At 43.8% G+C, this 12,183-nt stretch overlaps 1 protein-coding gene across 1 annotated transcript in view; it reads left to right on the plus strand.

Annotated features, from left to right (window-relative positions):
- Positions 1 to 587: 587 nt before the first annotated feature.
- RALA (RAS like proto-oncogene A) overlaps positions 588 to 12,183 on the plus strand; it is a 28,710-nt gene continuing 17,114 nt past the window's right edge. The window contains exon 1 of the mRNA XM_040592383.1: positions 588 to 709. The gene's annotated coding sequence lies outside the window, so the exon portion shown is untranslated. The remainder of the gene's footprint in view (positions 710 to 12,183) is intronic.

Below are 12,183 nucleotides of genomic sequence, written 5' to 3' on the forward strand. Positions count from 1 at the left end.
GCTGGGTGGAAGGAGGAGCGGGCATGAGGCTGCGGGGTTTGTCTCACTGTCTGGCTTAACACAGCCGGCTGAGGGCAGGGCGAGGCAGGCGCTCCCGCCACCACCAGCCTCCCCAGGTAACGCGCCGCTGGGCCGAGCCGCGGCACCGAGCTGACAGGCCCGGCCACCGCCGGGCAGCGCCGCTGTCCCAGGCGCAGGCCCCGGGCGGCTCTGTGAGGCGGACCCCGCGGAGGACGGGTAGCCCACAGCCCCAACGGCCCCGCCACCAGCCGCCCCGCCCCTCCTCTACTCGCCCCGCCTCTCCTGTGCAGTGCCCCGCCCCGCCGGAAGCAGGTGCCTCGCGCCTGCCCCCGGAAGCAGGTTCCGCCCGCGCGCACCGGCCGCCCTGGTGCTCCCGCCCCGCCCCGCCGCTCCCCGCCCCGCCCCGCCCCGCCCCGCCGCTCCCCGCCCTGCCGCGACAGCACTGCGCCTGCGCGCTCCGCCGCCTGACTGGCCCCTCCCAGCGCGCGGGGCTCGGGGCGGGGCCCAGCCCGGTGACGCTCCCGCCTCTGCGGCGGCCGCTACTGCCCGCCCCGCCCCGCCCTCCGCCGCGGGCCGCGCGCGCCGCCGGCTCTGCGCGCGGGGGCGGCGCTAAGGGCTCCCCCCGCCGCCCCGCCCTCTCCGCTCGCTCCTCCAGCGAGCAGCGGAGCTCGCCCCGCCGCCGCCGCAGGTGAGTCGGGGCAACGCGTGGGGCACGGGCCGGGCCGCGCCGCCTCGCCGCCGGGGCCGGGAAGGGGAAGAGCGCGGGGGCCCCATCCCGCCCGCCGCCGCGCAGGGACCGTTCTGGTGGCGGGGAGCGAGGGGGGGAGCTGGCGGGCGGCGGCCCCGCGCCCGCCGTTTTCCACCGCCCCGGGGTCGGCGCTGGGGCGCGGGCGCCGCCCCGCAGTTCCCGGTCGGTGGTTCGCGCCGTGCGGCAGCACCCCGGGTGTGAGGAGGCGGCGGGCGCGGCCGCGGGAGGGGCGCGGAGCCTCCCGCGGGGGCCCGGCGGCCGCCGCTCCCTGAAGGTTACGGGCGTCGACCTTGGGGGGGGGGGGGCTTCCCCCCCCCGGGCCAGCGGCCGCCCGCCGGGCGCTGAGGTGAGCGGGGCAGGTGTGGGCGTCCGCGGGGCGCGGGGTGACGGCGGCGCTGCCCGCACCTGCGGAGGGCGGCAGCGCCCTTGCCCTGAACAAAGGGGCCGCGCCCCGGTGAAGGGGCCGGGGCTGCCGGAGCCTCCGTGCGTGTGTGCGCCCTGCGGCCGGGGGTGGGTGCGAGCCGCCCTGCTGGAGCGTGGGAGCCGCCGCTGGCTGCCGTGCGCCGCGCTCCTCCAGCCGTGCACGGTGACCGGCGCCGCCGGTGACTGTCGCTGGTGTGTGCCGGCGACAAAAGGAAGCAGCGCGAGGTCTGCCTGTTAAGTTCCCTAAATAAAACAGCCTTTCGATGTTCACCTGTTAAGTAATTCGGTGTTTGCTTTTGGGTTTCTCTTAAATGGAAGCTCATCACTTCATCCCCTTCCCCATAATTGAGTCTTTAAAAAAAGGTGTTAAATGGGCCCTATGTATCCCAAGCCTCCCAAACCTGGAGAGGGATTTTCAGGCATGATCTGCGTGCCTGCTTTGTAGCATCGCTGAACTGTCCTGGCAGAAAGACTGCCAAAACGCTTATTTGCAGACCCCAAATGACCGTAACATTTTGTGTCAGGCTTGCGTTTCTGCTCCTCGTTGGAAAGAGACTTTGCATTCTGCAGTGCAAACCATTACACTGCCATGAGTGGAAGCGATATTTGCCGCTGCTGGCATCTCAGTGTCTGGAGACAGGTTATGGAGAGGTCTGCACAACAAGCTTTCAGTTGTTCTTTGTCCCTTCCAAGGAAAGTTAAACTGAAAAGAGAGGAGCTCCCGGGAAAGGGGCTGCATGGACTGGGAGAAGATAGGGCATTTGATTAGTTATCAGCATAATGTATAGTGATTATAACTGGATTCTTAGTTAAAAATCCTCTTGTTGACAGATTTATTCATCTAGTAGCATGTACCTCGACATTTAAATCCTGGGAAATTGTAAGCGTTCTTAATGGAATGAAGAACAACTGTGTGATATGTAAATCGCTGATGTAGATTTAAACCCTTCAGTCTATGCTTGTGAGACAGCGTGTCAAACGTTTTTTTGTGGAAGCCTCCAAATGGTAGAAGTTATGTTAGGGATTGTCAGTGCTAGTGATGCTTACCTTTCTTTTTTTTTCCTTTTCTGTGAAAATGTGACATACTGTTGCACAAAAAGATCAAAAAAAGCTTTCAGTCCCCTTCATGAGAGGTCAACTGTGGGGTTAAATAAGCTGTCATACTAAATAGCGAATGTACTCCTTTACTGTCATGTGTTCCTTGATCTCAGTCTCCTCTTTGTCATGCTCTTCTGAATTTGAGGAAGGGAAGAAGTATAACCATTTTAAGGTGAAGTATTTTGAGTTGCGTGTACTTTGGCAAGGTTGTAATAATGTCATCTTTAATTTTTTTTAGACCTGAAGGAGAGGATCTTTAGCCATGAAAGAGAAAACTAGAATGTCTTCTAGCTGTGCTTTTGTTGTAATCTGCGTCACCTGTGGGCATGCACTCTTTACATAAACAATTCATAGAAGCAGAATAAGGCGGTCCTGGCTAAAAGCAACCAAGGAGGATCACGAGACTGTTAATTAAGTGTTGTTGGAGACCTTGCAGTGGTCCACAAGTCTTCTGTATTCGGAAAGACTTCCATGAGAACAGTTGTGTTCTTAACGTGAGTTAAGTCATGCACTGGCACCCCCGTGTATACTTTTTCAAAGGGATTACCCTGAAACAGGGGTGTTCTGTCTAACATGAGCTTTTACTCCCTTTAAATGTCAAGTGCATCTGACTTGGAAGAAAATAATTCCCAAGGCAAAGGATGTTGCAGTCTTAGAAACTGATATACTGCAGTCTCTGGTGTCAAAGAATACTGTAGGTACAGTGTCTTGGTATGTAAAAAGTTGTTTAGGCAACTGTGTTTTGACTAATTGACATCAGTGTTATTTTCCCTGTAGTTTCACAGTCGAAGAAGAAATTATATGAGGAAAAGCTTTTAGCTTTATGGTTAGATTTGCTTTACTTACCACCTATGCTGTAGTATATATAGTGGTCCTGGGAATAAGGCACTGGTCACACGTGTTCTGGACAGGGAACTCCCCACCTCCTTGAAAGTGCTTACAGCCACCTTCCGATAAACTTCTAATAGCTTCGAGCTATTGTAATTACTTTGCATGAAAATTGAAATCTATTTTAAGTGAACAAGGTAGTTTAGTAGGCTAGTGACAGCATTCTTGTGAACATATTATAGCCTGCCTACATCACACATGCAGTGATGGGACAACTGTTTTAAGTCTCCTTCCTACCTTATGAAGAATTGATGTAAGGAACCAAGAAATTAGAACAGTTGGTATTATTACTGTACATCCACTGAATGTTCTGCAAAATGTTTTACATCTTATAAATCACTAATTAGGGAAGAAATGGTTATATGTTATGAGTCTGTTGCAGTACTTAAAATCATCTCTTAGGGTAGTTCTAAAATGTTATTGGTAAGTCTTAATGTCTGTAGAATCTGAAAATATTTATAGTCCTTGTGGATGTAAAGAACTTAAGAGTCACTTTATAGCAAATGCGCCTTGCAGACCGACCACGGAGTTATTAAATCCTGTTTTACTTCTTGTCATGTTTTCTTAACTCTTGTTGAGTCAAAGAGAGCACCTACCAACCAAGGATTTGTCAGTGGGCACACCTGCTTGTCAAATATCTTTAGTAGATGTGCAACTCACAGCCATCAAGTTGGGCTTATACTCTGAGTCTTAGGAACTCTATACACAGCAGAAAAAAAAAAAATACCCAAAATTGCTACAGAAAAAAAGTCCTAGATTTAGGGGTAGGAACAAGCTGGGAAGAAACGGAGTGTAGGCTAATTAATGCTGACTTAGAATGACCTGATGAGAGAACTGGTTGCCTTTGCCTAGAGGGTGGCTTAGTCTTCACTTACTAGTGTTTGTTTAGTATTAGTTTTGTGTCTATCAAAATTCCCAGCACCTTTGGGGCAATAGATTGGTAACACTGAATTATCCAGGCTGTGTGGGGGGGGTGGGGGGTGGGGGGGGTGGGTGGAAGGAGAAAGAGGTCTGTAGGAGAGGTTAGACAACATAAAGAGGGGAGATGTAATGAAAAAGGCAGTTACTATAGAGAATTCAAAATAAGCTATGCTGTGATCAGTTTATAATGCTAATATGGAGAGGAGCCAAGAATGCAAAGAAGGTAGCACAAATAAGATATAAAGAGAGTTGGTTGCATAGTAACTGTGATCGTTACTTTAGTGGAATTGATGATGCTTATTTTGCGATATTGGCTCCTTAGTTCAAGCAGTTGCAATATACGTTGAAATCCTGGAAGTACAGTTAATGTATTGTAGTGAAATTACAGTTACGAAGAAAAATACATATCATTTGATGATGCAAGAGTGTGGGAGTGTCTGGTGCAGTGGCCCACAAGGTTTCATTTGAAAATGGTATATAAATACACTGTATGACCAAACAAGTATTTCTGCAAATCATGGAGAATGTGATTTTTGCGAAGGAGCTTGGCACCTGTGCTTAGCAGATGGGTAACAGGGATCAGCCATGCATTCAGGCCTTGGTACCTGTTTCATTTTACTCTCTGAAATGCTAACTTAATACCCTTCTGTGCCGCTGTTAGACTTGATCTTTAAGTCTGATCCTTGTCTCCAGCAGTCTGAGAACATGTGTAACATGCAGGCAGAAATCCTTCCATCAACTTTAAACAGAATGCAGAAAATGTGGAAGTTTTCCAGACATGAAACTTCTGTGAAGAATGTTGAAAGCCAGCTATGTGTGGTATAGTCCTTCTCTTTGCTGGTACTTGCATTCAAGCCCATCAGACAGCGCAGGGCGAAGCTAATCTGTCGTTTCAAGGCTGTGCCATTTCCGCAATGGGCTTTCAGTATGGAAGTAGTTAATTCCAGCGATGATTTGCCCAATGGGATTTATTTCAGACCTCAAAATAAAAGAAGCTATACAGACAGGAAAACAATGTTAATGTGTCAGACTTCTGCAGGCATGCTGTGTCAGTCATAGAACCCGCCCTTGACAGGTGAGATCACACCATGGGAGATGTTTGAGTAGATGGACCTGAAGGCTTTTCTCAAAGCAAGGCTGGTAGAAGCTTATCTTTAACCATCTGTCACTGTTACCCATGGAGATCAAAGTAAGCAAAATCAGATACCTGAATTAAAGTGGTGGTTGTGTGGAAGAGCTATTTTGGTATGACACCACTAAACTACGAAGTTTTTACATATCTAAATTAATTTCATTGTTGTAGTGTAACATGCAAATAAAAGTTCATTCCAGTCCTCAAACTCTTGTATTTAAAAAAATTACACTTTAAATTGCACACCCTTAACTGGTTTCTGTAAGGTCAAAATTTATATTTAACAATATCCAAATTAAGAGTACATTGGGATTCTTCAGTGACTGGTCCAGTATGGTCATGACTGATGGCTTAGTACACCTTATTGTTAACTTGAATTCTCTGCCTTGTATGTTTACATTTTTTAAGTTGTTACTGATTTGAAAATGAAGATGAGATTTGTTTTACACTGACAATTCACATTGTGAAGTCAGTGATGCAGCACTGGTCTGTATGAGTATGATTTATCTTTCAGTCATGCTCCAGGTTGTGTATTTTTTTTTTGTCTGCTGTTGACCAGGCATAGTGGCTTTGAGATTCCAGTTCATTCATATGCACTGGAAGTAAGGTATATAATAAATGAGGAAAATTTAACCTAGAAAGAAAACATTGCACTCTGGACTCCTCCTCTATACAGTCCAGTGTTATCATTCAGAATTTAAAGGACAGATGCATTAGGCTAAATACCAGAAACTGCTTTCTGTTAAGCAAGCTCACCCTCTGAAATGTTATTAAGTGGTTAGTGTTGCAAGGCAAAAAAGATGGCTATATGTAACTTCCATAATGAAATGCAGACTGGTGTACAACATGTTGGAGTATCCCAGTAGGAAGATACCCAGTAACTTGGGATGCATAAAATGCTAGTACTTGATTGTTTTTCCCTGTTTAATGAAGACTGTGATAAAAACAATAACAAAAAATTAAGACTGTGATAAAGAACAATAAGAAAGCTGCTAGTCTGAATTAATAATGTGGTTTGTGTCATACTTGTTTTAGTGTATAGCGTAACACAAAGGACTGGTTTTAGAGTAGTTAAAAAAAGTACAGGTGCATTTGTTTCAGAAATATTAAAAAGAGTGAAGTTCACCAAGTGGTTTTTCTGGGTGCAGTGTTCTTTCTGGGAAGAACTTGTCTCAGGTGTAGTTGTGTAACAACAGTTAAGCAGGACCTGTTGCTGCCTTTTGGACTTCAGAGTTAAACTCTAAACCTTAATCCAAGCTATGTCTCAGGCCTCTTTCTTGCATGTTTTTTTGATAATAACTTGGATTTTAAGTCATGATCTTAACTTTTTACCCTTCTGCTGCTGCTGTGAGGAGAAAATACTTTTAACCAATATATATTGCACATCTTTAATGTCTCTGTGCTTTGTTAAGGAATCCTGTTGGAGGCACTGCCAGCCAGTATTTCTTGTGTTCAGAGCTGGGGAGGTTATAATTTGTAGATTGATGGTGTTCTTCAAGAGGCCAGTAGCTGATCCACAGAATTTTTTAGGGAAGTCTGTATGTGTACTCCCATGCAGCTGGCTCCCTACCAATCACTAACTTTGAGCATGTAGTCATTAGTTTCAGTGATGGGTTTACAGTTACAATTATGCTTAAAAGAAAGGTTTTATAGTGCAGCTGCCCACCAAAATGCTAGAATATCTCAGCTCCTCTTTGCCCAAGAACCAAAGAGTGAGATATGAAATGTTTGGGTTTGGAACCTTAGAAGGTCCTGATTTTTATTTTGAGAAATCTGCTGTCCTGTCTCTTTGAAGATTTTCATTGGATCTTCTTGGGGAAGTTGATCTTTTTGGGTAACTTGGTTTGGCATATGTTGAACTTTTCTAATAGAACACCTTCTTCTTAAAATTAAATGAAGGTTAGCTATCATCTGTTGTATTTTCTGTCTCTCAAAGGTTGAACTTTATAGTTCTTGCAGTCAAAACGGATAGAAGTATGAAATAGCTAAGAAAGGCGTTCTTCTCTGCAAGAGGTATGAGCTAGAACTGAGACCACATGTATAACATGCATAGTTTGAGTTTCTTCATGCTGGAGTATTTTGAAGAGCATTAGAAAAACAAATGAGTTCTAGTGATCTTAAGTATAGTTTGGTAAAATTGAAGAAAACCATCCACTGCTTGAGGAGCGAAGTTTTATATTCTAATCTTTCTAATAGGTTTCAGCACAACTTTAGGAGGTAATTTATTATTTTTTTACAGATATGGGGGAAAAAATAATTCTGTGAGGAGAAACTGCAGCAGAAACAATCTTATAACCAAATACTAGGATTTTTTTTTTTTAATATGAACAGTGAAATACAGTATGACACAACACTGTAATGGTCATAACTAACCCAGTCAGGATGGTGTAGTTATTCTTTGATTGTCAGTAGTTTGAAGGAGAGTTTTTCAGGAACATAATTTCTTTTCCTCAACAGATTAAGGTCTTTCATGTTGACCATTATCTGTGAACAACAGGAATGGGTTTTAACAGCGCTAACTTTTTCAGACTTCATGCAGGACTCAGACTGTATGTATTAAGGTAAAAGAAATGAACTGCTCAAGGGAAAAAAGCTGTAAAATTACCTTCTGACTCTGTGGAGAAGTGATGCTATTAGAAGTACTGTAGCTGAATTAAAAGCACGCAAGTGGCCAGCTGGAAATAACATGTTTTGATAAGTCAGCAGTAGTGAAGGTTTTGTAGGCCAGAGGAAATCCTATGTTACGCCATGCAATGTTGAAAAGGTATTAGATTACATACTTCTCACTGGAATTTAAAAGTTCACATGTACAGAAAGGAATACAGCTCACACTTGGTAGCTGCAACATGTGTAGAATTAAATCAATTAAATGTTGATAAAGATACCGGATTTCACCACAGACTCTTACAGTAGTTCTTCCCTGGGTAGACAGACCTTTAAAATAAACCAGATTTGGTCTGTGACCACTGCTGGAATGCCTTTAGCTTTAGGATCAAAAAGCAGTTTTTACTACTTCACAATTTGAGAATACATAACTTGGAAGTATCTTCTGTGATACTGCAAGAAAAGTCTGGTCAGTATTTTGAGAAAGGCAAGATCAAAATCACTGTGCACTGGCACTTGATATGGAAATTGATAAATTGACCTGAATATTAATAGTTTCATACTAAGTCCACGAACTGAATGCCATCCGTTTCTAGCCACTGCATATTTTATGCCCGTAATACCTGAAATAGCTGTGAATCTCTACCGTTGTATCACATGATTGGCAGGCATACATTGACCCACAAGACTATTAATTGCCTGATTGGGTCTTTTGGGTCTACTAGATCAACTCTACCGATTTTTCAAATCATAGATCTAATAGTTTTAGAACAAATAACATCTAGAAAAGGGGAGGGATCAGACTAAACAGTGTTTCAACTTCACAAATGATGTATTACCATCCAGCATCAGGCTTATAACCGCTTGTATCCTTGAATGACCTACTCAAAAGGTTAATTACAGTTTTCTGTGTATTTGCAAACTAGTCTCATTCAGCAAGTCATGGATATGAAATCTCTTCCTCTGAATAAAAAACAAAAAAAATTTAGGATTTTAGGAGGAGCAGTTTGCCTGCATAGAATGTAGACAGGAGGAAAAGTTACTGGAACAAAATATGGCTACAAAAGTAACACTCTTGCAATAATACTGCGAAAGAGTACTTACACATTTGTAATTGGGTGGTAAAACAGATGGCAAAGTCATAAAATGAATGAAGTAACTTACCATGCCAAGTCAGATTTCACTAATGAAATTTATTTGTTACAGCTGGATGATTCCTTAGAGGAATAAAAGGAATTTTTTGAAATGAAAAATCCCAGCATGCTCCTATTTCATTAGGTTCCGTTTGGGTGGTGTATTGATGCAGTCTGCCTGTGGGGAGTGAGAACACTTGCCTGTATTTGTGAAGAGGAGACAGAGAAATCAGTGGTACCTGCTACTTGATGTCTCTTGCTAGTGACCTGTGTTTGGTCCTGTGTGTTTGCACCATTTGTGCTATGGCCTTTGATATAAATGGTCTTGGATTCGCTGGAGCAATTGTTCCCTGCATCCTCCTTTGCCAGAAGCCGATTAATAGAATGTGAAGGATAGTATTTTGGTATTCCTACTCTGCTTTTATTGAAACTTCATCCAGCTAGGCACTGACCGCACAGAAGGCATTGCCTGCCTCAAAAACATTTTATTTGACAGCTTAAACTTCTCTATGTTAAGTATTTCATAGGAGCATTATTCAAACAAGGCTTCTGTGTTCATTGTGTCTGTGCTAATACCTTGAAAGAATTTAAGGGTGTTCGTGTGAGTTTTCACCATAATACTATATGACTGGCTAACGAGGCAAAATAAGTTGTTTTGAGCAGGATAAACTCCCTGAGCTATCCGCATCAGAACTTGTCTCACTGTGAAGCGAGATGCCTGCAACACAATGAGGCTGCTTCTACCAGCCAGTAAACCTGACCTATAGAAAGGATGCAGATGGCATCCCTTCTAAGGATTTTGCAGGTGTTGAGCACAGCCTTCCATAAGGCCAGTGGATGCTTGTTTTTTCTTTACAGATACCATTTGTTTCTAGATTTCCGTTACAAGTTAACTTCCCTGAAACTCTTTGGGTGGAGTTTTGGATTTAGTGAGTGTGGATCTTAAGTCATTCTTTCTGGCTGTAAAAATGACCATATGGATATTTGCTTTTTCTAGAAAACACGTATCTGACATTCTGAACCTCTAACTGAAGGGTTGCTAACAATTAATGAGATTGTGTTAGAGGAAGATCTGATTTGTGGATGCACATATTCTGGCACACCTGTATTTTTCCAAGTATGTCTTTTGGAAGCCTTCTTCAGAACTTATATCATCAAGCCAAGTAAAAATGCTTGCATTTAAATCATCCTTACATTTCTTTAGTGAGTACTGAAGTCTAAGTATACAGAGGCAAAAAGGACACAGTGATGTGGCTGAGATTTGAAGTACGGTTGATAAAAAAAAAAATGGGTTTATGATACAGAGTATGCTGTAAGCAATTTCTTGAATGCAGAGTTCTTCAGCTGCCTTTGAAAGTGAACTGCTGAGGCCTTCGCTGCAAGCTCTGACCTAGTGCCTTCGAGGGAACTCCATTTTTGTTGCTTTCCAGAACAGCTGGAAGCAGCAGCTCAGTGTGAGTGTGACACCTGACTTATCAGTCAAATGTTAGCTTCCAAATGTGCTTTCTTGCACTTGAAGCACAGGGTGAAAATGGCTGTAGGTAGCATGTCTTGGGTGATGTTGGCTCAAACATGTCCTTGAAGTGCTTCCCTCAGTCCTTGGTTGAGTAGCACTAACTTAAGACCCCAAGTTGTTGATCCTGTATTACTTGCAGGCTATGTTTACCTCTTATATTTTTCTGAACGGTGGAGAAGTGTCTTTGTTCTATATCAAATGCTGAATAAAATTTGGTACTTGCAGCTGCTTTATGTAGTGTCTCCCATGAATGTAACCTAACTTCTGTCAGGAGACTTGATTATGGGTATTTGGTATGGAGACTCTTCTGCAGATGTGCCCCTCTTCTGTTTCAGCCTTTCATTCCTCCTTAGCTTTGGTTATGTTAGAAAATTGGCTGTAGTACCTGTTTGTCTTGCCTCTGAATCCATGCAAGTCTCATGTGTGGGTAGCTTTGATAGGCTAGTGATGTAATTGTTCATTCTTCTACCATGACTGCTTTTACTGTTAATTCTCTCCTCATGGTATGTAATGTTAAATCAATACAAAATGAATGTCTTCTGTTAATATTCTACATTACAGACCTCCACGTTTAGAAATTTAATCTAAGAGAAGACATGGCTCTTACATTTCATGTTAAAGCAACATTTCAACACTGTCAACCTCAGAAAGCTGTTCACTCAGTGATTAGAATAGACTGAGATAGGGAGCAGTCATGCAGTGAACTTGAGGAAGCAGAAACAGTATTAGAGACTCTAATGTAAATGTGTGTATTACCAAAATTGTTTCACAGTATAACTTCAGTCAATTGAACTATGAAAACAAGCTTGCTGTTGTTAACTTGGGTGCTGTGCTTCAGCTTGCTGTTTTTCCCACTCGCCTCTGGATCAGTCCTGATAAACCATTGCAAGTATCTAGACTTCTTCCAAATGTCCCATGATAGCTATCACATAGCTTACAAAAAGCAAGGAAGCTTCAACAGGTGCTTCAACAAATTAGGGTTGAAGAACCTTACAGCACTTGCCTTGGTTTTCCACAGTGTTTATAGGCTGCGGTTCAGCTTTCCCCATGCTCAGCTATGTGCTTTTCTGGTCGGTCTGTTGTGCTAGCAAGCTCGTTTAGGCAGTTCATCTGTGCAAAAACTAGTATAGGCTAATTTTTGTCTAGAGCAACTTCTGAGCTGCTTTGCCACTTAGTTGTTGCAAACAGCAGTGCTATTGGAAGGAAGGGTGTGGGAATATCGGTCAGACTGTGGCAGGTTCAGTTTATATCAGCCTTGCAGACACACACAGTTGGACTCAAGTGTTGTGTGTTTTGTGAGCTCTTCATGTGGACAGTGATGTAGCTGCTTCATTTTCTTTTCAGTATGCTGCAAGGATTAAAATCTTTAGACCTTCATTTTGTTCCAGTCTATTTCTGCTGTTCAGTTTTCCAGGGTTTTCTTGTGCTGTTCCATATGGGTTTCAAGAATATTTTTTTCATGGAAGTTCCTCCCCAGCAGTTGTTTTGCATGGTGCCAAAGAGCTTTTTTGGTAACAAAATGCTGAAACAATGGCTTAAAACATATGCAATGGATATCTCTTCTCACTTCAGAAGCTGCTGCATAGTTTGTGGCTATGACCAGAAACTGTTGCTAAGGCCCTGCGGAGCCTCGGGGTGACTGCTGGAGGACTCTGAACTTGTTTACTGTTAGCTAGTGGTTTAGTGACTTCTTGTTGGA

This window comes from Falco naumanni, chromosome 4 (assembly GCF_017639655.2).
Source record: "Falco naumanni isolate bFalNau1 chromosome 4, bFalNau1.pat, whole genome shotgun sequence".
Lineage (NCBI taxonomy): Eukaryota > Metazoa > Chordata > Aves > Falconiformes > Falconidae > Falco > Falco naumanni.